We start from the raw sequence: 24,658 nt of genomic DNA on the forward strand, positions 1-24,658 counted from the left end.
AGGAGTCCTTGATCTTGGGGGGTTTGGACCAGCCTGGGCAACACAGTCAAACCCCATTAGCACATTTAAAGCTATTTTAAAATGCAAACTCCATTCTTCTTAGCATTCTGTTCTGGAGGGACCCATGGATCTGTATTTCAGGGTAGGCAGGGTAGTTTTAAAGCAAACAGGCTTTCAGTTTGACAGAAATTACTTACAGGTAAGCTGTAGGCCAGGCACAGAAGAAACCATTTGAGTAAATTAGATGAAAAAAATCCTTGTCTCTGTAAAGCACTAGCTTCATGGATTTAGCTGCCCAGAATAATGGTTTTTGTCATGAAAAAGCAGATTGCCCTTACTGAAGTATCTCTCTGCTTTGTTCCAGTGGGTACTACTTGCTACCAATGCCTGTTCGTTCAGTTGCTGCTTGAAGTTTTGCTGTAGATATAATCTCACAACAGTTGCTAGCTTCCCATGTGTGGTATTTCTCATATAAAGAATGGGATGTCTGTTTAGAAACAGACACTTAGCAACTGTGGTGGTTTGAACCAGAATGGCCCCAATAGGCTTATATGTTTGACTGTTCCCCAGGTAGTGGACTCTTTGGTGAAGATTAGGAGATGTGGCCTTGTTGGAGGAAGTGTGTCACTGAAGATTGAGTAGAAGTTTCAAAAGCCCACACCAGAGCCCCCCCTCACCCCGCCTCTCTGCCTGCCACTTGTGGATCATGTGAGCTCTCGGCTACTGCTCCAGCACCCTGCCTGCCTGCTTCTGCTGTGCTTCTGCTGTGCTCATGGACTAACCATTTAAAACTGTCAGACAGCTCCAATTAAATGCTTCCCTTTAAAAGTTGCCTTGGTCGTGGCAAATCGTCACAGTAACAGAACAGTAACCAAGGCAATAACTCACGTTTTAGTAATTCTATCTGCATGTTTGGTAGGCAGGGTCTCGCTCTCTACTTGGGGATAGACTGCAGCTCAATAGGTAGCCTGGGGTAGCCTTGAAGTCATGGAAATGCTCCCATGTCAGCCTTCTGAGCTTCAGAACTACAGAAATAATGCATGCAGGAAATAATTCAAACTTTGAAGTGTACATTTCAAAATATGTTTTTAAAGCCCTAATGCTCAAGGTTTCTTCTTTTGTACAACAGACTCACACTAAGTAATCAGGGTCAGCTTTGAATTTGTAATTCTCCTGCCTCGAATCCTTAGTGATAGGATTGCTAGTGGATACCACAAAATCAAGCCATTTGTTTTCTTCTAAATTATCTACTAAATAAAACAAGTTACATTCCTCCACACTCTTAGCACCAGTGGTCTGCGGGCTGGGACCTGGTTGGAACAACGTGACAAGACACAACAAAGAGCCTGATCACTGATAACTGCCAGGCCAGCTATGGGGCCTCCCTTGGAAAATGCAGAAAGAAATCAGTGAATTCAGTCAACATAGTAAGTGCATTTGTTCTCTGCGTGGTAAAATCAAGATGACAAAGACAGGCTGTGACTCCTTCAGGGAAACAGAAGTCAGCGGTGCCTGAACCACTTCGCTATTGTGGTCAAGGGTTCATCAGAAGATTGACACGGAAGACAAGCAGAATCCCATGTAACAAGTAAAACACACCCAATGAAGCGCTTCACACTCCTTATTCACCATTGCAAATTATGCTCACAAATTTAATACACTGAATTTGACAGGCCAAAACCGAAACTCTAAAAGAAAAAAATAGAGGGAAAAATCCATTCCTAGGTCTTTTCCATTTTTCTCTCCTGTGCTAAAGATCAAACCTAGGGCCTTCTATATGCTAGACAAATGCTCTATCTATAAACTACATACACAGCCCCACTCAAAAGTAATGGTGATATTAACATTAGTATTCTTAATATTACATTTTCTTATTAAAAATTTCATACATGTATCCAATGCAAAATAGTCATACCCACTCCCCATCTCCCTTCCCCAACTTCCCTGAAATCCCCCAAAAGCCCAAGAACACAACAAATCCAAGTAGTGATGGCTGTGTGGCTGTCCACTGGACTATGAGAAATCTATCAAGAGCTGGGGGGTGGGGCGTCTTTCCTTCCCTGGTAGCTATCCACGGCCAATAGCGCTTCCAGGGATTTGGGCTAGATTGATCTTGTGCACATCACATGCAGACTGCTGTGAGTTCATGATTGAGTCAATCACGTGAGGTCCAAAAGCGTGCATTTCACAGAACTCCTCTCCTTCACCTGGCTCTTACTCCTCTTCTGAGTTGTGTCCTGAGTTGTTGTGACAATGGGGAGTGGCTCCCTTGAGAAAAGGCGTCTTATTTAGAACCAAGCTCCCAGCCTCTTTTTCTCAGGAAATGCAGCAGTATGCCTCTCAGCATTGACTCCTACACCTGCAGAAGTTTCTCGGACTAAGGTTGCGAACAGCCTAGGTCTATGGATGTGAACGTGGTTATTAAAAAGCAATTTGGCAACTAGACCATTTAGCAAATAGCAATAGGAGTTTCTACATTATGACCTATGACATCCCGGGACAGCCATGGAATTTTGATTAGGATCATAGTACTTGACATGAAATGACCTCCTGTGGAGAAGGGCTCAGATCCATTCAGAGTATGGCTAATTGCTCCATAATTGCTGTATCACTATTGCACCTGTGGGTGCTTCGTCCCTGATAGGTTGGTTTGAAGCCTCCAGGGGCAGGTGACAGTTAAGACCATTGATATCTCTTTTCCCCAGCAGCCTGGAGAGCATCTTCTGGCACTATGAAAGAAAGCCAGTTGTGCTGGTTGGTTTGTCAACAGGACGCGAGCTTGAGTCATTAGAGAAGATGCAAGTCAACTGAGGAATTACCTCCATCAGATTGACATGTAGGCAAATTATTTTCCTGATTCATAATGGATGTGGGAGGGCCCAGTTTATTGTGGGTAGTTCCACCCCTGGGCAAATGATCATGGGTTGAAAAAGGAAGAAAGCTGAACATGCCTCTGAGTTGTGCTCCTCCATGGCTTCTGCTTCAGTACTTGCTTCGAGGTTCCTGTGTTGGCTTTCCTCAATAGTACCTGACTCAAGAGGTATGAGCCAAATAAATTTGTTCTTCCCCAAGTTGCTTTTGCTATGATCTTTATAACAGCAGAAGAAAGCAAGCTAGGAAAATAGTTTCTTGGTCTAATATTTTTAAAAAATGTGATCATCTTTGTGTCTCTTCCAAGGTCAATCTACTGAGCAAGATAAATGAGGGTCCTGTTTCAGGCCAGCTAGCGGTATGGATTTGAAGTTATCTGTTAGTATTTCAGACCTCCTTGATTTTATTAAAAGTTTGTGGATCAGGCCAGTTTAGAAAAAAAAAAAAGTTAGGATTACTTCCAAGAAGATAAAGTCATACTGTGAAGAAACAGTCTCTCTAAACAGTAGTAAAGCTATACACATACAGCTCCGCTCTAGTGGCATGACCCATTACACTCTGCCCTCCGCTAATGAGTTGAATTCCCTTACATATGCTTAATGATAATGTCATTCACAACTTGTCTCATGTCTTTGTTCACAGAATACTGCATGTACACATGCACACCCACTAAGTTGCGAGATTGTTTACTAACCAGAATGCTGCATAATATTAATGTGTAAACAGAATCATATGACTCTGGGGAGCAAATGAAGTCCTGTGTGCATGAATATCGTTGACTTGAGCAACCCCAATGCCTCTGCCCCGTATGAATTGTAAAGCCTTCCGGAAGTTGGGCTTGGGGCAGTATCAAGGACTTCACCTAGGAGTACATTCTGAACAGCTAGAACCAGTGTGTGCAGAAACTACCAGCCACAGCCACCTCCTTCTCTTTCATTTGTATATAATAAGCTCACCTCTTTCTTTTTTTTTTTTTTTTTTTTTTTTTTTGGTTTTTCGAGACAGGGTTTCTCTGCAGCTTTAGAGCCTGTCCTGGAACTAGCTCTTGTAGACTAGGCTGGTCTCGAACTCACAGAGATCCGCCTGCCTCTGCCTCCCGAGTGCTGGGATTAAAGGCGTGCGCCACCACCGCCCGGCGCTCACCTCTTTCTTTAGCTATCTATGATAACCTGCCACCTCGATCAGCAGTGCTACTGTGTCTCTATCAGAGAACACAGCACATGTAATGACAGCTTTTCTCTACATGTGTCTGTCTCTGCCCTTTCTTTATTTCCTCTGTCAGGTAAATCCCAGAGTCATGCAGGCCAGGTCATAAAACATTTTCCTACAAATAGAATTTTAAAATATCTTCTCTTTCCTTTACTATATCATAGATTTCCCTTCTCTTTTTGCTGTTCTGGGCTTTAAACCCAAAGCCTATCTCACGCTTTATCTTATCACTGGGCTACATCCATATTCCTACTTCCCTATTTTGAATAGAATTAAAATTCATAGTAATGTTCATGGAATTTTTATTTGTTTGTATATGCTTGCTATAGTTTTTACCTTGAGCATCCCACAAAGCCCATGCATTGAAGACTTAAATCTGCCCTGTATGACATCAGGAAGTGGTAAACCACTAGGAGGTGGGTCCCGGTAGAAAGCAGCAGGTCGCTAGAGGCTCATTCAAGAGTGGAATATTGACACTCTGGCTCCTCTTCCTCTCTCTCAGGCCTCCATGAACAGGAAATTAGCAGCTTCCCTGGCCACATGCTTCCCCTGTAATGCACTGCCCCACTTCAGGCCTTCAAGAACAGGCAAGAAACTTCCACAACCCAGGTAAACAGACGTGTCTTCTTTTCAGATGGATTCCCTCATGTATGTGGGCACAGTAATAGGAAGCAGGATGCTCAAGTGCAGTGGTCAGATGGAAAGCCCTGTTCTACATCCCTGCTCTCCAGCAGACTGCATCATCAGTGCAAAGAGCCTTCACCTCCTAGTAGGGAAGGTGTCTAGGTAGTTCTTGCCTGACCTGGATCTTCTCTGGGAGATATCAGCAGGAAGGATCAGTGTCAGATAATTCCACATGAAATAAGGCATCAACATGTACTTTGTATTATTTTTCCAGTTTAAATTTTATAGGTTTTAAGTTTTTTAAAAATGCGTTTAATTTTCTTCTCTTTTCCATCTATCAGCTCCTCAGAGTTTTCAACATATGTTGTAGATGTAATTTAAATATTTGTATAATAGAGAAAAGAAAAATAAGGTGGAAAGTGAGAGGTTATTTATAACTTAAGTTATTGACATACTTATAAATTATCATATTTCCTTTAGCAAACTAGTATTAATGCTGCATATAGTTTCATAGATAATGTGGGTCTTTTTCATGGCATACTGAATGGCAGATAACCCCTACTTTTAGGTTAATTTTATTTATTTATTTATTTATTTATTTATTTATTTATTTATTTTGAGACAGAGTTTCTCTATATAACCCTGGCTGTCCTGCAACTCACTCTGTAGACGTGGGTGTCCTTGAACTCAGAAATGTGCCTGCTAATTCTGCCTAATGAGTGCTGGAACTAAAGGTGTGTGCCACCAATGAGATCTCTATCTTTTTTAAATAAAGCATTTTCTTTAGAAACTATTTAAAGTCAGGGGGAATCCTATCATTAAAAACCAAATAGAATATGGGTTCCCAATTGTTCACTACTCTTAGAGCCATGGGACCTAGGAAAGGGAAGCCAGAAAATGAAGTGGACTAAAGTCTCTTAAAATAATCAACAGCGTTCAGAGCAGCAGGCAACTTTTACTCTGAGGCCAAGAAGAGTCGTGTGAGTAAGCTGTCTAGCCACGAGGGCAAGCCGCAGGTGGCAGCTGAGACCAACACAGCAAAAATATGTTTTTCCAGAAGGGCATATAAACAGGGTTACAATAGCCAGTAATAATGAGTGATCTGAAGAGAACTCACGCCCATCTGCCACACCTGGGAGGGGCACAAAACCATAATCTAAAAACAGTTTGTGTTTTTGAAAAAACTGATTTCATGACTCTTGGTTACTTGAAAATTTCTTACAAACACTCCGAAATCTCCTGACATGACTCCATTCTTGGACCGTGTTCTGACACACAGTAAACTAGAATGGGGTGGGGGGAAGATGACTATAAAGGGACCCAAGGCCCCACTATCACTTCAACAGTAGCTACTTATTTTAATATTTTTCAAACCATAATTTACTGAATCTGGCTTTCCCTCTGAATTTCACAAAGAGCATGCACAATGTTGTCATAAAGTAACTGTTCTACACAAAAATTAGGACAAACTACACCAAAGACGATTCAGTACATACCCAGCAGGGACTTTGTAATCTGTAGTGGGTAGGTAACACGCACTTGGCAGAACTCTGCCAAACAAAGGAACCGAATACATGGACAAAACAAATGAAGGACATATTTTAAATATTATTAATCCAGAAATGGTATTTTATTTTCTAGGGGAAAAAAACCTATCATTTTGTGACATAGTAACACATGAGTGAATTTTGTCTAGTCAAGGTTAGTGCATTAGAAAAGTATTCAGATCACAGCTGAGAGCTGGGAAGAGCAGACGCCAAAGCATCTCCGCTTAGTAGATCGCTCAGGGATGATGGCTTTCACAGGCTACTTCCTTTGCCGGAAGCCCCCTCTCTTAGACGCTTCTCCTGTTGCTGTGATGAACTGAGAGAAAGAATTTGTTGAGTTCATGGTTCATGGGTTCAATCCATCAGGGCAGGGAAGTCAAGGCAGGAGCCTGCGGCAGCTGCTCGGGTCACATCTACCACCAGGAAGTACAGAGAGCTGGATGTCTGTGTTCAGCAAGTTCTTTCCCACTTTGAGAGTCTAGGATCTAAGCCCAGGGCATGGCACAGCATCTTTGATTACCTGTGTAAGAACTTCACAAGCTTGGACCCATCAACATTTTGTCAGGAATGGGAGAGGGGTTTAGGAAGCCTCTGTTCTCCCAAGTGGATGGTTGTTGGTGCAGAGGGAGACAGTTGCAGTGATGGAGCCACTGGTAAGTTGCCCATGTTCCTGTAAATACCCCTCATCCACACTCACATAAGTAACCCTAATTAAACTCGTTGATTTACCAAAACAAAACAAACCATATGAAGATAAAAGGAATATTAGTTTGGAAGAGGAATAGGTTCAGCGGGAAAGAGAAGAGGACGAGAGAGAAGAATTGGAGGTAAATATGATATATATGAAAATGTTATAATGCAGCACATTTTCATGTATAATTAGCATATGCCTCCCCCTTTTCTTTTTCCATGACTCCATCCAGAACCATGTGCCCAGTGGCCAGAGACGCCAAGTTCTGCTGTTTGCTGGGACTGGAACTTGGCTGCTGCTTTCGATTGTATTTGCACCAGCTTTCTGTTGTTAATGGTTACCCTCCCTGCCTGAGTTTCCATTAATTCTTCGCACAAGCTGAGCTGGGTAAGGTCTTGCCCTGAGGTCACCACTCCCTACATCCACTTAGCGTCAGGCTTTTCTTTAAGCTTTCTGTCCTCCTCTTTTTCTCCTCACACTGTACCTTGTGTATTTCTCCTTGCCCCCCTTGCTCCTTTTCACTGGAGATCTGTCTAAGAGTGACTAATAACCACCCGACACAGGCGATACTGGGCTCTCGTGAAATCTCCTCTACCAAAGCCGTGGATCCACAGCTCATCAATTTAGCCTCAGTTAAATTTTCAGGACAAGGGAAGATCACTTCTCGGCCTTTTGGCTAAGATCAAGTGTAGTATCTGTTCTTATCAGCTTAATATCTGATACGTCCTCTATCTGAGGACTATATATTAAATAGATTTTTGGAATTAGGAGTTGAAATAGGAGCTTGCTCCGTCCACTCCACACATCGACCTGGTTTTGCAGGACAAGGGAGAAAGCAACCACATTCTTTCCAAATATAACTAATTATTCAGCCACAAATAAGGCTACACTTCTGGGTTATAGAGCCATGCACGTTCAGACAAAGCCCTCAGGCAAAAGTGCCTGAATGTTAAAGAGCCCCGCCAGACCCATGTTCGCGCATGCATGGTTGCGTCCACTATGACTCAGCTAAGCCCTTGCGTGCATGAGTGAGCCCATCATCTGCGTCATCTGCGTATGACATAGTCACGCCAACCCCCTGTACACATGCCCTAGGCAGCTTTTCAAAAGCTGGACATTCTCTCTCTCTCTCTCTCTCTCTCTCTCTCTCTCTCTCTCTCTCTCTCTCTCCCCCTCCCTCCCTCCCTCCCTCCCTCCCTCTCTCTGTCTCTGTCTGTCTCTCTCTCTCTCCCTCTCTCTCTCCCTCCCTCCCTCCCTCTCTCTCTCTCTCTCTCTCTCTCTCTCTCTCTCTCTGCACACTGATTCCCCAGGCCTGTACACGGCCCCTCTCATAAACTCCTAAGCAGGTTTGTTGCGTGTTCCGTGTTTCCTTCTCACTCATGCCTTTCAATAACAGGAAGGGTCTCTTACTAATTTTCTTTGCCTCTGGAACTTCCTGAGCTGAGTCCCCAGGTTCAAATCTCCCTCAGACTGTCTTCCATGCTCCTTCTAGGAAAGCCCATTAAGCACCCTTTTACGGTGTCCAGCTGGTTTTCTAGCTCAAAGTGCCAAAGTCTTCCATATTATTCCATCAAACAGCATGGTCAGGAAATCCACAGCAGGACCCCAGCTCCTGGTGCCCGCTTCTGTCTCAGCCACTGTTGTAGTGCTGTGAAGAGACACCATGATGACTGGAAAGTACTGTAAAAGAAAGTCTTCATTCCCATTCAAACCACCACACTAGACCTTGTCTGTCTATTACAAAGTCGCCAACTTTTCCATCAGAGTTTGTATTGAAACTTTTGAGCCTCAGAATGAATTCAAATTTGTCCTGAAATGCTTCTTATGCCAGTTTACCCACAGGAATTACTTTGTTAGTGCCCATCCTCTTAGACCTGCTTGTATTTTGCCTCTTAGTATTTTGTCCTTTTGGATATATTCATGTTCTACCTTAGCATGGATTTCACTTTCTCCGAGGCACATCATCTGTCCACAAACTGACAGGAGGTAGCGCTGAGTACAGCTGCTCCTTCTCTGTAGACACAGTTCAGAGGTCACTGATCCGGGTGCAGCAGCTCAAGCTGTCACTGATGCTGAACACAAGTGTGGTGCAGCGGGCTCTCTGTTCTTGTCTTAAAGAAAACAATCTAGTCCTAACAGGTTAAGTGGGAACTTATTTAACAAAGCAATTCCAAGCAAAACAAACACCATAGTGAGAGACTGGATGGGATAATCTGTATGTGGGAGGGGGGTACATTACACTGTACTATGGTGTTTAAAGTTTTTCGTGAATATTCGGGAGGTAGGTGGCACAGTTATGGGGGTAAGGTAACTGTTTTCCCCTCACAAACCATGATGAAACAGACACCTTTGTAGCGTTTCTTTCAATCAGTCTCTAATGAAGCCTACAAGGGGCGGGGGACAACAAAATCCCAATACTAATATTATAATGAAGCTGAGCTCTTCTCAGGATGTAGACTCATGTTTCTGCACAAGTGTGAGGTGCCCTGGTGCCTTAGGTTGTTTGAGACCCTGGCTCGCCTGGAGCTTAAAGACTGCCCTTGCATGCACGCACAGAGATCTGCCTCCATCTGCCTCTGGTGAGCTAGGATCAAAGGCCCACATCACCATGCCTGTTTCCACCTTGGCCGTTTATGTAACTAAACTTTTAACCACAATGGAGCATTCTGACCATCAGAAGAGATTGCTGCCAAATTATAAGTGTAAATTTCTCCATCAACTTCAGGACTGCTAAGTCATGTCAGTTAAGAAAATTGAGACTTTATCGTGACAGCTGACCAGGGTCTTCAAATGAGTTTCCAGACTGCACAAACAGGAAGTGGGACTTGGGCTCTAGAACTCCTTTCTTCCCGGGAGCTGCTTTTGCTGCCACACCCCGTCTCCCATTTCTACGGGACTCCAGATTATCGTCGCCCCATTCAAACAGTTCAGGCGTGCCTGCATGTTGCCTTCAGATTTCATGGCAACACACTCTTTCTCTCTGCCCCTATCTCCCTCTTAATAGATTTCAGATAAAGAAGATATCCTGTTCATAATATATAAATGAAATGCATTTGGGGGCAAAGATACCAAATTACTGTCTCCCAGTTCAGCATTCTGTGGTGATATTTTGTTCTTTAACAAATAAAGCTTGTCTGAAGATCAGAGTGTGGAGCTAGCCATACTAGCTAGCCATAGAGGCCAAATATTGGTGACACACACCTCTAATCCCAGCACTACCGAGACAGAAACAGACTGACCTCTGTGAGTTCAAGACTACCCTGGGCTATACCGAGATTGAATCAGTCTAAAAGAGAAACACAGCTCACATCTTTGATCCCAGCACTTGGGATCATGCTCCTTTAATCCTAGCACTAGGGAGGTGGAGACAGGAAGGGATATGACTGGGGCAGAGAGAGGAAGCCAAGGAGCTCAGTGCAGCCTGAGGTTTCATAGGGACCGCATTCAGTCTGAGAACTTGTAGAGACAGGATATCCCATTCGGTCTGAGGATTTCATGGAGGTAAAGAACTAGTGGCTGATTGCTCTGCTTCTCTGATCTCTCGGGTTTTTATTGTCAAAACCAACTAGAATTCATGCTACAGCATTTCTTAACATACTTCCTCTGTATTTGAAGCCAGTATATATCTTCCAGTATATAAATGCAACACTTTTCTCCTTAGGTGAACTGTGCTTATTGATTGCAACTTGATCTCTGTGGTGGCGAAAATATTGGAAGATGCCATAAACTTTTAGAAAGTGAGGGGCTAAGTATCTGTCCCAGTCTTTTCCTCTCTCTGTCTGTCTGTCTGTCTCCTTCTCACTGTCCTGACTCTAGATGTGAGCACTTGTGCCAGCGTGCAAACCACAGTGCACCCCTTGTATAGGACCCTTTGACCTTGGGCTGAAAAACTGTAAGCCTAGATGAACTTCTGTTTGCCTAATAAGTAGTCAAGTATTTCATAAAGCAACACAAAGCTGACTAGCAGAGATATATATATATCCATACAGAGACGAAAACTCTATACCAAGTAGCTATGTGAATACAGAGGGAGGGGGGGTTGCTGGTATTGTGGGTTTGGTTTTTGTTTGTTTGTTTGTTTGTTTGTTTGTCCAGGCTGGCCTTTAATTCTTCCTGTAGCTAAGGATGACTTTGAACTACTGTTCTTCCTGCTTCTACCTCCCAAGGGCTGGGATTACTGGCAGGTACCACCGTAGAGGCAATTTTAAGAATAATTATGTCAGGATAATAAAAAGCCCACTTGTAAACAGCTGTGAACTCCTACATGCTCAGTCTCCGACATGGTTCCATCATTGCTAGGATTCTGCCGTGACTAAGAAGCATAATTAAAGGAAGTAGGAGGGAAGAAACATTTGTAACTATGGAAGAAGTTTATTCCGGCGCATCCTACCCATAGTTTTGAGCCAGGATATTGAAGAAACAAGAATGAACACACACACACACACACACACACACACACACACACAGGTAGTTACAATTTCAGTAAATGCCTCCCTACTCTGAGCATGTATCAACCTCTCAAGTGGCTGGGATGATTTTCTTAAAAGAAACAGAGTGGGATTTAATTAAAGTACTACCTACTGTCTTGTAAAATGCAGGGAAGTACTATATTGGGAAAGAAATCCACCAATAGATGGCAGTGCTGATTTAATTTCTGGATAGATTATCAGAAGAGAAAAGCACTATACTGCTAAAAATTGGCTATTTCATTTTATGTTTCTGCACTGCATCTTTCTCCCCCTGCCATGGTCTTCATTATCCCTCTGAGATCTGACCTGAGCAGCTGTAGCAAATCCTTTAACTAGATGCCAGTCTCTGCCCTCCTCCAAACCCATTCACACAGCTGGTGAGATTTTTGTCGGTCCTGTACTTATATGGAAGATTATACCATGGCTTACAGTGCTGATAACAATTACCCAAAGTCATTTTTTGTTTTCTTGGGGGTTTTGTTTGTTTTTTGGTTTGGATTTTTGTTTGTTATTGTTTGTTTGTTTGTTGTTTTTGTTTTGTTTTGTTTTGTTTTGATACTGAGGACCGAACCCAGGGCCTTGTGCTTGCTAGGCAAGCGCTCTACAGATGAGCTAAATCCCCAACCCCCAAAAGCAGTTTTATATGATGATATAAAACAAAGAGAATGATACAGTGAAACAAAGACTTTGTTCTTTGAGAAAATCAACAAGATAGACAAACCCTTATCCAAACTAACCAAAAGGCAGAGAAAGAATATTCAAACTAACAAATTCAGAAATGAAAGGAGAACATAACAACAAACACTGAGAAAATCCAGAGAATCATCAGGCCATACTTCAAAAACATTTACTCTACGAAATTAGAAAATTTAAAAGAAATGGACAATTTTCTGGATAGATACCACAAACCAAAATTAAATCAAGACCAGATTAACAATTTAAATAGGCCTATAACCCCAAAGAAAATAGAAGCAGCCATTAAAACTCTACCAACCAGAAAACAAAAACCAGCACCGGGTGGTTTCAGTGTAGAGTTTTACTAGAATTTCAAAGAAGAGCTAATGCCAATACTCTTCAAATTGTTCCACACAATAGAAACAGAATTCTATTCTGCCGAACTCTTTTTATGAGACTGTAGTTTCCCTGATACCCAAACCACACACAGATGCAACAAAGAAAGAGAACTCTGGACCAATCTCCCTCCTGAAGATTGATGCAAAAACACTCAATTTATTAATGGGAAATCAAATCCAAAAACACAACAAAAAAATCATTCACCGTGATAAAGCAGGCTTCAGCCCAGAAATGCAGGAACAGTTCAAAATATGAAAATATGTGAATGTAATCTACCATATAAACAAAATGAAAGGAAAAAAAACACATGATCATCGCATTAAATGCTAAAAAAGCATTCAACAAAATCCAACACCCCTTCATGATAAAGGTCTTGGAGAGATTAGGGATACAAGGAACATATCTAAACATAATAAAAGCAATTTTCAGCAAATTGACAGCCAATATCAAATTAAACAGAAACTCAAAGCAATTCCACTAAAATCAAGAACAAAACAAGGCTGTACACTCCATATCTATTAATATAGTACTTGAAGTACTATATTTATGTATTTATAGCGTGAGCAATAAGACAGCAAAAGGAGACAAAGGGGACACAACTTGGAAAGGAAGAATAAAACTTTTGCTATTTGCAGATGATACGATAGTATGTAAAACTGACCCCAAAATCTTTACCTAGTAACTCCTACAGCTGATAGATACCTTCTGTAATGTGGCTGGATACAAGATTAACTCGAGGCCAGCCTGGTCTACAAGAGCTAGTTCCAGGTCAGGCTCTAGAAACTACAGGGAAACCCTGTCTCGAAAAACCAAAAAAAAAAAAAAAAAAATCAGTAACCCTCCTATATACAAATGATAAATGACTTTGGTTTATTGATACAAATTTAAGGTCAGTTTTGTTAAACGTATAGCTCTATTTTTGTTTAATGTATTATGTTTATACAGCTTGTTGAAAAATGTAGTGTATAATTACAAAGTACAGATTAATAGTCATTCATAATAGTCAAACTTGTAGTCATGTTGGTTAGGTTTTCTAGATATACAAAGATGTATTTCAGTTAGATAGATAATCTTCAACATTTCAAATACCTACTGAATATGGCATTTTACAGGTTTTAAAAACTTAGACTTTTCTCAACAGTCAGATTTGTCTGCTTCTGGCAGCACTAATTACTTCAGAAAGTTTGATGGGAATTGAAGAAGCTTGTTATGGAATTTGCCTTCTGTGTGACAAAGCTAGCCATTTGGGCAAGAAACTGTTATTGCCTGGACTGCTAGATGCTCTACTGTATGAACTAGACATGCAGGACCCACGGAAATATGACTGCTGAAATTGCCAAAAGAAGATGAGAGAGTCCTTTAGGGTTCCTGCTTCATGAAAGAGTCTGTCAGACATTCTGCAGGACACAGAAGAAACTGATGAACTTTACCAGTGCAAAGCAGAACAGATTTATATATTTCCTGCTTCACTGAAAAGTCTGCCAGATATTCTGGGCCTATAGACTGAAGATGGATGCCCCAAGATTAGAAAAGAATTTTGGTGACTGTTCAGGCAATGAGTTGTTTCTGTCACTTCTAGATCTTTGAAAATTGCTTACAATGCTCCTCCCTTTTTTCACTAGGTTATATTACATTCTTCTGGAATATTTTATGGAGTTGAAGACAGATAGTTGTAGGTTTCCTTAGTTTATAATAAAAGATAAATTAGAAACAAAACTTTAGACTCACAAAGTTAAGATAGATGATAGAGTATTTTCTTTAATTTTGCCTAATACAAATAGACTAAATATTGTAATTATAATTCTTGCTTGATAACTGTTTTGTTATATATAATTCTACTATGTTAAAGTTAAAACTTTCCTTTTTAATTAGACAGAAAAGAGGAGGTGATGTGAGAAGTCCTTGCTTTTACTCATTGATGAATAAAGCTGTTTCAGCCAGTGGCTTAGCAGAGTAGAGCCAGGCATGAAATCCGAACAGAGATATAGAAAGAGAGTAGGCAGAAACAAGGAGATGCCATGTACCCACTGAAGGAGAAAGATGCCACAACATTACCAGTAAGCCAGTCTCATGGCGATATATAGATTAATAGATATGGGTTAATTTAAGATGTAAGACCTAATTGGGAATATCCCTGAGGCACTGGCCAAACAGAGTCATAATTAATATAGTTTCTTTGTGATTATTCGGGTCTGAGCAGCCAGAAACCAAAAGTGTAGTCTCCAATTACAAAGAACCTTCTGATATGGGACAGAAGAAAAACAAAATTAAAGGACTATTATATTGCCACTAATCTCATAATCCTTTGGTTCTATTTTGAGTCTTTGAAGCTTTTCTTGAGGTATAAATATTATCTAAAAATTTGTCAGACTAAAAAATGTATATTTATAGTTTTTATTCTAATGGTCATATAAAGTACTAACTAATTCTAGAAAAAGGCTTCATCTTGAATGGTGTACATGATTTTAGGTTTGAGTATCAGGTAGAAAATAAGTTCTTGCACTCTGGATGTAAATAACAGATATTGATCCTTTAACCTCTTTTAGTTCTGCTGCACATGGCATTTAAAATGTTTAAGGTTTCTGCAATGAACCAAGACCATGCCTAACAGTGATATTTAAAGTCTCCAAAAGGAGGATGAACCCCCCAACAATGATGATTCCACCAGGACTACGATAACACCACTAAGCTGAAAAGAACCACCTACAGATCAGTTTTGGACTACACACTGCTCAGGATAATTTCGAAGTGGCTAGCTGAGATGACTCAGCCTTACAGACTTCTCTAGCCAGGACTTGAGACAAGCCCTGGCCTTTCCCATTATGTAAAGAATGGGAAACAAATGATACAGCTACCTCTCCCAGGACTTGACAATTAACCCAAAATTTTGCAAATTCAAGACCATCCTGGGCTACATGGGACTATGTCTCAGAACAGGAGAGGAGTGAAGGAGGAAAGACAATCCTAGCAAGGATCGACTTTTTACTCATGTGTTTTCGTCATCGTGGCTTTACACTGTTTTTACATGTAGAGTCTGCTCTAATATTATTGTCATTTTCTTCTTAAATCTTTTGAAGTCGTGAGAACAGTAACCTCACTGTTACACGTTAGTAATGTAAGAATAGCAGGCGTTTGTGTCTGTTTCCAAGTTTGTGGCCAGAAGCCAACCCTATCCTAATTTCATTTTTTCTGTATTTTTCCTGAAAGAGAACAAATGAAATTCTGTTTGAAATCCCTTCAGTATGAAACTGAGCTTCACTGAACCTTCTGTTCAGGTAGAAGAGGACTCTGGTGCTAATTAGAGGCAGATTATCTTATTCTTCCACTTGCTCACTCAAAATCATGCAGTTTAATTACCTTAAAACATGTTTGCATTGATTATTTTTATTTGATATATTTGTACTTGATGAGGAATAACAAAGTTACTTGGATTTGATGAATGTGGTGGTTTGAATAAGAATGGCCCCCATAGGCTAGTATATTTGAATGTTTAGTCATCAGGGAATGGCACTCCTTGAGAAGGATTATTAGGGGATATGACCTTGTTGGAGTTATGTGACCTTGTTAAAGGAAGTGTGTCACATTTCTACTTCTGAATCCAGATATAGAATTCTTGGCTTCTTCTCCAGCACCTGTGTGCCACCATGCTCCCTACCATGATGAAAATGGACTAAACATCTGAAACATAAAGCAAGCCCCAGTTAAATGCTTTCTTTAATGAGTTGCCATGGTCATGGTGTCTCTTTGCAGCAACAGAACAGTAACCAAAACAGTGGGGAAATCTAGGTATGCTGTTCATCTTCATTTACAGCTAATTATTAAATCCAGCTTCATTCTGTCTCTGTATTTCATTCTTGAAAAGATAAGATGATAGTCAACTCCTCTTTCTCCTCCTCCTCTTCTCCTTCTTCTCCTCCTCTTCCTCCTCCTCCTCCTTCTCTTTCTTTCTTTTTCTAATTTATTATTTTCTTTGAATGGGTATTTTATCTGCATGGGTGTCTGTTGATCACATGAATGCCTGGTGCACATGGAAACCAGAAGAGGACATCAGAGGGGTGTGAACTGCCTGACATGGGTGCAAAGAATTTTGAATTAAGGTCTTTGGGAGGAGCAGTGAGCACTGGTAACTGTTGAGCTACCTATCTGGTCCATATTTTAATTTGCCCTAAATTTCAGAGCAAGTTCCTAAGTAACTTTTCAAAGTAATGTTATCAATAACAGAAATAAAGACAGATTTGACTTCACAATGAATAAGTTGTATCTCTATTTCAGATGAGATTCTTGGCTAATTTCATTATGTGATCAGTATAGGGTTCATGCCATGTCATGCTTTGTTTCATGACTTTTTTTATTTCATCTAACTCACCTTCACCTGCTGTGCTATGTCATCAACCCCACAAGAAGTACTTTGGAATGTAGCAGAAAGCCTCTTCTGACCACAGAATTCTACTCCATCCAGGAAATTATTCAGTAAATTATTTTTAATTTTCTATGGAAGATTTTGAAGACAGATGTTACTTTCCCATAACAGCCTTGTCACAGAATATTCAATACATACAGTGATTAAGCCTCCCTTCTTCCCATGATGCACCACAACCTGCCTTGTAAACATTTGTGAGATTTGTTTTATTCAAGAACAGTAAAGCACTTAGATGAGGCAGGAAGATGTTAATCCTTCCATGTAGGTAGAACACATGGTACATAATGAAGAGCCCAATGGAAGGCACGGGAGCCTGGCAGCTGAGAGGTGGAGGAAGTGTGGGCAGTAGCCTTCCTTGTGGTTTCAGGAGGGCACAGGGGACTGGCTTCTGTTTGGGACTGTTTGGATGATTCCAGAGGACTCTGATGCTGCAATGGTCTAACATGTCACAGTCCTGCCCTAGGGCAGAATACTAAGGTCCTAATACAGAGGCTACTTGCTGAGGTGTGTGTGTGTGTGTGTGTGTGTGTGTGTGTGTGTGTGTGTGTGTAGCATAAGGTAGGCAGTAGATTAGCAACATCTCCACCTTCTCTAAGAATCCAATGCGAGTGGGAATGGTGGCCCTTGCAGGGCCAGAAAGCTCTAGGAGGTCAAAGCATCAGAAATACAAAGAAAGGGTGGTAAGAGAAGGTTGAAGCTCTGGAATCTTTGTGGAAAATTCAGATCTGTGCCATCTCAAGCTGAAAAGTCTAACAGAGGAGCATTTTCAAAAGAGTGGAATTCCCTAGGCAGCTCCAGTCTCAGGCCTGTGAGTCTATGTCCCACAAGTCCCACAGATTCCACAAGTTCCAGAGATTCCACAGCTCCCAGGTCCCACAGGTCCACAGGTCCACAGGTCTTTCAGATTCCACAGGTCCACAGGTCCACAGGTCCACAGATCCACAGGTCCACAGGTCCCACAGGTCCACAGGTCCACAGGTCCACAGGTCCACAGGTCCACAGATCCACAGGTCCACAGGTCTCTCAGATCCCACAGGTCCACAGGTCCACAGGTCCACAAGTCCACAGGTCCACAGGTCCCACAGGTCCACAGGTCCACAGGTCCACAGATCCACAGGTCCACAGGTCCACAGGTCCACAAGTCCACAGGTCCACAGGTCCCACAGGTCCACAGGTCCACAGGTCCACAGATCCACAGGTCCACAGATCCACAGGTCCACAGGTCCACAGGTCCACAGGTCCACAGGTCACACGAGTCACACAGGCCCCAGAGACCCTACAGCATATACTCCTTACTAGTCCTCCCAATCACCATCATCCAGTGTGCTCAGTTCTGAAGGTGATGCTGTGTATTCTGTGCTCTCTGTTGTGTCCTGCCTGGCAATGGATGCTCAGGCAACCTACTCAGTAGCCTGCCACTGCACAGCAACGAACTCGGGGTTGCCCCCAGAATTCTGCTGGTGCTGGTTGTGGGAGAATGTGCAGGGGATGGCACTGTTGTGTGAAGATTAGACTATACGTTCTTTTGATGCTATGGAGAGTTTCAATTAGAAGCCTGTTTTGCTCTGCAGTTTTCTGGACACTGGAAAAAAATGCACACCTATATCATCCTGGAAAGGAGTCGACAGAAGCAAAACATTTGGAGACAAGCTAAAAGAAGCTGGGAGGTCCACATTGAAAGGTGATGAACTACTTTTTCCAGAGAAAGGACTACAAGATGTCTGAACATTCCATACAGAATGAATGGCTGGTCTTTAAAAAGACTCTGTTTATAGCAGATTTCCCAAACAAAGCACCCAGATTGCCAGCAGCTTAAGCCACAATGATCCCCAGGATATTTCAGATCAGTGAAGAATGGCCTGCAGAATTAATGCACAATAATGTGAACAGCAATCACCATTGTTAAGAGAGCCAGGGAAAACTTCTACAAGAAGATGCAGTAAGCCAGTCATGTTAACTCACTCTTTTATCTCAAGACTGAGGGCCTGCTACCCCAGGGTGGTCACTTAAGAGTTCTAGGCCAGTCTAGACTACAAGGTGAAACCCGTCTGAACCAGAAAAATAGAAGTCAACAATAAATAAAAATAAGAATGAGAGGAAAGAGAATTCAGAGAAGGAGGAAGACAAAGGAAAAGAGAAGTGAAGGAGAGAAGGGGAAGAAGCTAAGGGGAAGAAGGGTGAAGGGCAATAAAGGAGGGAAAAGGAAGAGAGAAGAAAGCATACTAGAGGATGCTCTGCATCATCAGATTAACAATGAAGGAGAGTCCACCTGTGATGGTGGACTGTCACAAAGCTCAGTCACATCCTCTTCCTCAAGCAGTACCTACTGACAATTACCTCCACAGGAACAAAGTCAGATGATGAGCCCTCCTCCACAACAATCACATCCCCTTCCAACTCTACTCTAGGGAAAAAAAAAAAACAGCATGCTGTATTTTAATTCTGGCAGCATTTCTAGGCCTCCTCTGGATAAAGTCATGAGCCAGTGTCTTCAGAAGAGGAATCCAGTAGCAGTGATAACTAGGGTGAAGTAGGTTGTCACATGTGCCTGACTGCCAGACCCCTGCTGAGATAAAGCATCTGGTCCTGGCCTTGTTCTTCCAACTCAGCTCTTCACCCCATCTCTGGTTCATGACTTCCACTAGATCAAAGGATCCTTTGGATGAGATGGGGTCCTCCTTTCTCTTCCCCTCCCCTAGGATGGCTTCCCACCAAGGGATTTTCTTGGACCACCTTGGTGTGCAAAAGAATCTGCTCACTATGAGGTTTCCTCTTGCTTTTTCTTCAGTGGACATTTTCCTTCTAATTTGAATTCCATTCAGGGTGGATTCTACCTCCAAAAATTGGCGTTGGAACCTTCACAATCATAGCCAGAAGTTTGACAGCATTTGACCTTTCCTCCTCTCCCATTTTCAGTGAACAGCTTCAGTCATGAGTGGTTATACTCTTGGCCATGGCCAAGGTATACATGGAATTACAATTATTAGGATGGTGATTTATAAATAAAGATAATTAAATATAAATCTTATAGGTAGTTTATTCTAGATGGCATAACCATATCTATCTGATTATCTAAAGCATTATTGCATAAACAATAAAGGTAGTTCCATACACATATATGTGTGTGTTGAACTTAAAGAATAGGTTATTTTTATGATGAGAAATAGCTGTGTTGTTGTTGTGAACAAATGTAAGTTTATACATATATGCATATGTATTAATAGTTTTTAAAATTTAAAAAGGCAATACTGGTAAATGGCAAATAACAACCAGCTATTGTCTACCACAGTGTCCAAGGAATACATGGGGAAATTTGGATAAAAGCTATCAGAAGTGGATGACATCCAAACAACTTTAGCTTAAAAAATACAATAAAATAGGGACTGATACAAAGCAAGAAAGTCTCACTTTCCTTTCCAGAGGGCCTGGCTGAGTTTGAGTTGCTTTCCACTCCCAAGGAGAGGCAGCGTCAACAACAGCTAGCAGGAACACGCTCACAAAGTCTGATTATACTTCCATTAATGGGCAGTTAAAGGAGCAGAAAACGACAGAAGAACCAAGCATAAGATGTGTTTGCAACAGAAGTGTGAGCAGAACAGAATGCTGGGAAAACTCTCTGCTTGGTACTCTTTAAGACCATAGCAACCATGGGAGGCCATTTCAAAATGACCCTTGCTATGACTGCAGCTTAGCAGCCTGGGACCCTCTGTGAACTTTATTGTGAGGAAATGTGGAGCAAGTATCAGACGACTGTATACTAAAACCTGGCCTACAGAATACTGTTCAGCCAGCCATCAGGAAGAAACCTGAAAACAAAACCATGCCAGGGGGTCAAGAGAAACAGACACAGGTTCCAAAGGCACACAAGTGTTACCTAGCTCAGGCCAGCGCCCATAACTGGGTCCTGAAAGAGTGCCCAGGGGTATGATCAACAGCTGAGCCTCCATCTGTAAAATAACTATGCACTGATGGACCAGCGTCTGTAATAGTCTTTCCAAGGATAGCCAGGAAGTGAAAATGACATTCCGACAGTGAACAGATAAACATAATAGGGTATAGGTGCACAGCTATTTTTTTTCAGGTGTAAAGATAAAATTGCATTGTTTATGGGGAAATAGATACAACTGGGGATAATTGTATTGACTAATTAAGCCCAGTCACAGAAAGACAGATACCATGTTTTCTCTCACTGATGGTACTAGATATAAATATATACATAAAATCATGTATGTATGTAAGACATGAAAGGAATAAAACTGGCAGCCCCTCCCCCTAACAGATCAAGCACAATCATGCTTCACCACCAAGAGGTCAAGCATCTTCTTCCAGATGTGGCCCTCGGCCACCAAATAAACTCCACAAGAGAAAAACAACAATAAGATTTAAAATTCTGCAGCTGCTAGAACAAGTATGAGCAACTCTCCAAGACAGAGGTCCAGGTGAGGATTTCTGAACAGGAATCTAGTCATTCGGGAAATAAGGCCAACAACTGATAAATAGGACCTCGTGAATTTCTGTACAGCAAAGGACACAGGTAATTGAGTGAGGAGACGGAACAGAAGAAAATCTTTGTCAGCTAGTTAATTTAATAATAAGCCTAAGCTAATAGGTTAAACAGTTTGTAATTAATATCAAACCTCTGAGTGCTTATTCGGGATCTGGTGAGCTGGGGAAAAATCTCTGATTATATCCAACTTTATGTTCTCTCTGTCTTTGTCTGCCTCTCGCTTTCTCTCTCCCATTGAGTCTAATTTATTGGCTGTCTGCATCTGGGGCTGTGATAGGGCTCCAGATGTTATCAGACCCCCAAACCTTAGTATAACTGACTTCATGATGGAACTATACCATTTAAACCATAAAACTCACACATAGACAGTACCACCTGCCAAAAAAACAAAAACAAAGACATAATCTATCAAAGTAAATAATTCTAGTAAAGTCTCTAAATGTACTAACCTTGCTTTTTGGCTCCTGTAGTTTCACTGTTGGTAAACTGTTCTTGTTAACTGAAGTATGTCAACCCAGGACATGGTTTTATGCTTAAAGAAAGGCTGAGAAAGACTCAGGGCTACACTGGGAACTTGAACAACCCTTGTAGATGCCAGCTGGCTAATAGACACTTTCTATTGGCTTAAACTCAAGTCTGAGGAGTCTTCTCTGGTGGATACCCCACAATAGGACCCGGCCCTGGAATGTTGTTAATATACCAGGGGTCACACCATTAACAAAAACAGACTCTCTTGTTCCAGCAGCAGTCAAATACTAATAGCTCCTCAGCTAGGGATGGGTCTTCATGCCCAAATCCCCTCTTCCATGCTGGGACTTTGTCTGGCTTGAGTTTGTGAAGCTCATGTGCATGCTTCTACAATCTCTGTGAGTTATATATGCGTGCCTGTTGTGTCTGGAAAACAAAGATACCTTGAAGTCATCCACAAGCTCTGGTTCTTATGCTCTTTTTGGCGCCCTTCCATGTAGATCTCTAAGGCTTGAAGAAAAGGTATAATATCAATTTCCTGTTTAAGGCCGAATGTGCAAGCATCTCTTATTTTCTGCTCACTGACCAGCCGTGGCTCTCTGTACTAGTTGCCATCTTTTTGCAAGAAAATTCTGGGGCTGGAGAGATGCTTCAGCATTAAAGGGCACTTGTTGCTCTTGCTAAGGACCCTGATTTGATTCCTAGTACACACATACTTTCTCACAATTGTCTAATTCCAGTTTCAAGGGACAGCGCCCTCTTCTGTCCTCTGAGGGGATTGTCCACAAATGCTATCATTATGTTCATGCAGGCAAAAGACATAACAATAAAAGCAAATGATTTTTTCGTTTATTTTGTTTTGAGGAAGAAGCTTCTCTGGTGAGGACTCAGTAGTGTGCTGTGGATCCCACTTCTTTCTTTTCTCTTTTAGATTTTATTTTATTAGGGATGCTCCAGCGAGATCAGAATTCAGGAAATCATCTTTTGTTTGCACTACAATAATGAACATTGTCAGTTACCATCAATGAATTTAACCAATTGTCATTCTTAGAAATAAAGAGCATTAATATCTTCGTTATTGGGGCTTTGAAGAAAGTGCCATGTTTTACTGAGACTGTAAAAATGTTAAATATGATTTGAATAATAATAAAAACAACTTACTCCAAGTCGATGGACTATTGATTTACTTGCTATTTCTTGCTTTTATTCTATATATTTATTCAGAAATATAGAGTATCAATTTATAATAAACTTTGAGAAATGCAGTTTGAGGTACATATTATAGATACAAATAATTATTTATTGCTTTAAGTAAACCATTCATATTATGGTTATTTCTCATGAATGAACTCTGCCCCATATTAAATAATGGACTTTTTCTGAGTGAGATCAGCAATACGGCTGTGAAAATGATCCCAGGACAGTCTCTAGCCCTCCTGTAGTGCAGGGTATGGTAAGCCTACCATAAAGTTTGTTTACATTTCTCTCTTCTGTCTTCTTAAACAGTCTAAATATAAAACAAATTCACACCCTTTAAGGAAAAAAAGTTATCTGCTGCATCTGCTAATCGCTGTAAATCCCAAGAGTGATTCCTGTGATTTCTAGCAGTTATAAGGGATTAGCTCTTTCCTGTTTTAGGGCTGGTTTTTCTCCTCCCACTGCAGAGCGCTAATCTAGGGCTTCTCTGAGTTGTCCCCTGCAGACCTAGTCCAGACCTGTGCCAGCAGCCTTTCCTCCAGACTTGCTGAAGGACAGTGCAATCCCAAAGTCACGTCAGAAAAGTGCAGCATAGAAGACTGGCAGTCCTGCTCTCTCAACTGCAGTATCTGTTCAAAACATACAGCAGTCACAAGCTCATTTTCTGACTCTTTAAGGGTAAAATATCATTGATTAAACTTGCACTTTCTATGGGGTCTCTCATACCAAAGGTCTCCCCATGAAGACTTGGAGGTAGTCTGAGATCACCTTTGCTCCCATCTGCTTAGACATTATTTTTACCATCAAGAGCTCTACTTTTCTGAGTCCACTTCTCCAGTTTTACTCATTTTTATTTCTCAGTCAGTCTAGCTTAGAATTAATTTAGGAAGTGAAAGGGAGTTCATTTTCTGGAGGAGACACAGGCCGGAGCAGGGTTTCCCAAAGCCTGTCCTTGGGTCTCCCTGGCACTGTGGTAAGAAAGACGGCAGTGCAGAGAGGAGCTGCGTGCACTTTGCCCCACTTACCCAGGTGCTGTCTAGCTGGACTTCACACACATGCAGAGCTGTTTCTTGACGTCAGTACGTCGTACCGTCAACCCGAAAACTAACAGAGGTGCAGCTGAGTGTGTGCTGTTAGAGATTCTCCTCCCAGTGGTGTACCTGTGGGTGGCACTGAGTGTGTGCTGTTAGAGATTCTCCTCCCAGTGGTGTACCTGTGGGTGGCACTGAGTGTGTGCTGTTAGAGATTCTCCTCCCAGTGGTGTACCTGTGGGTGGCACTAAGCCCAGATGCAAAACGATTGTCACAAGAAGGTGTCCGTGCTGGGAGAGGAGGTGTTAGACAGTCTCTCTGGTAGGGAGATAGATAGGGAGAGGGGGCCCATGGTTAGGTAATAAAGGAGCTAATTTTCAAGGTGGTCAGCTTCTTCTGCACCCTCCTGACTTGGGATGAAAACATCACAGCTTAAAACAAAGGCCTTGTGGGCTTTTGCCTCTCACCAGAAGGCCCTGCTGATGGACTTTGCTCAGCAAATGAAAGGCCTGCTCAGGGAAAGCCACACAACACTTCTGACCAAGCAATC

At 41.8% G+C, this 24,658-nt stretch overlaps 1 long non-coding RNA gene and 1 other non-coding gene across 3 annotated transcripts; one reads left to right on the forward strand and one right to left on the reverse strand.

The window, feature by feature from the left end:
* The first annotated feature begins 7,598 nt into the window (after window positions 1-7,598).
* On the forward strand, window positions 7,599-7,786 carry LOC119826963. The gene has a single exon (XR_005287522.1). It is a non-coding gene; the product is annotated as a U2 spliceosomal RNA (small nuclear RNA).
* A 10,682-nt stretch (window positions 7,787-18,468) lies between these two features.
* On the reverse strand, window positions 18,469-24,263 carry LOC119826370. Of its 2 annotated transcripts, none has more exons than XR_005287409.2 (3): window positions 24,103-24,263; window positions 22,324-22,873; window positions 18,469-21,787 (listed from the first exon to the last, which is right to left on the reverse strand). It is a non-coding gene; the product is annotated as an uncharacterized LOC119826370 (long non-coding RNA). The 2 variants fall into 2 exon arrangements; XR_005287410.2 differs by having other exon boundaries at window positions 18,469-18,764; window positions 21,862-22,873.
* Window positions 24,264-24,658: the final 395 nt, after the last annotated feature.

The sequence above is a fragment of the Arvicola amphibius genome, chromosome 11 (assembly GCF_903992535.2).
Source record: "Arvicola amphibius chromosome 11, mArvAmp1.2, whole genome shotgun sequence".
Taxonomy (NCBI): domain Eukaryota; kingdom Metazoa; phylum Chordata; class Mammalia; order Rodentia; family Cricetidae; genus Arvicola; species Arvicola amphibius.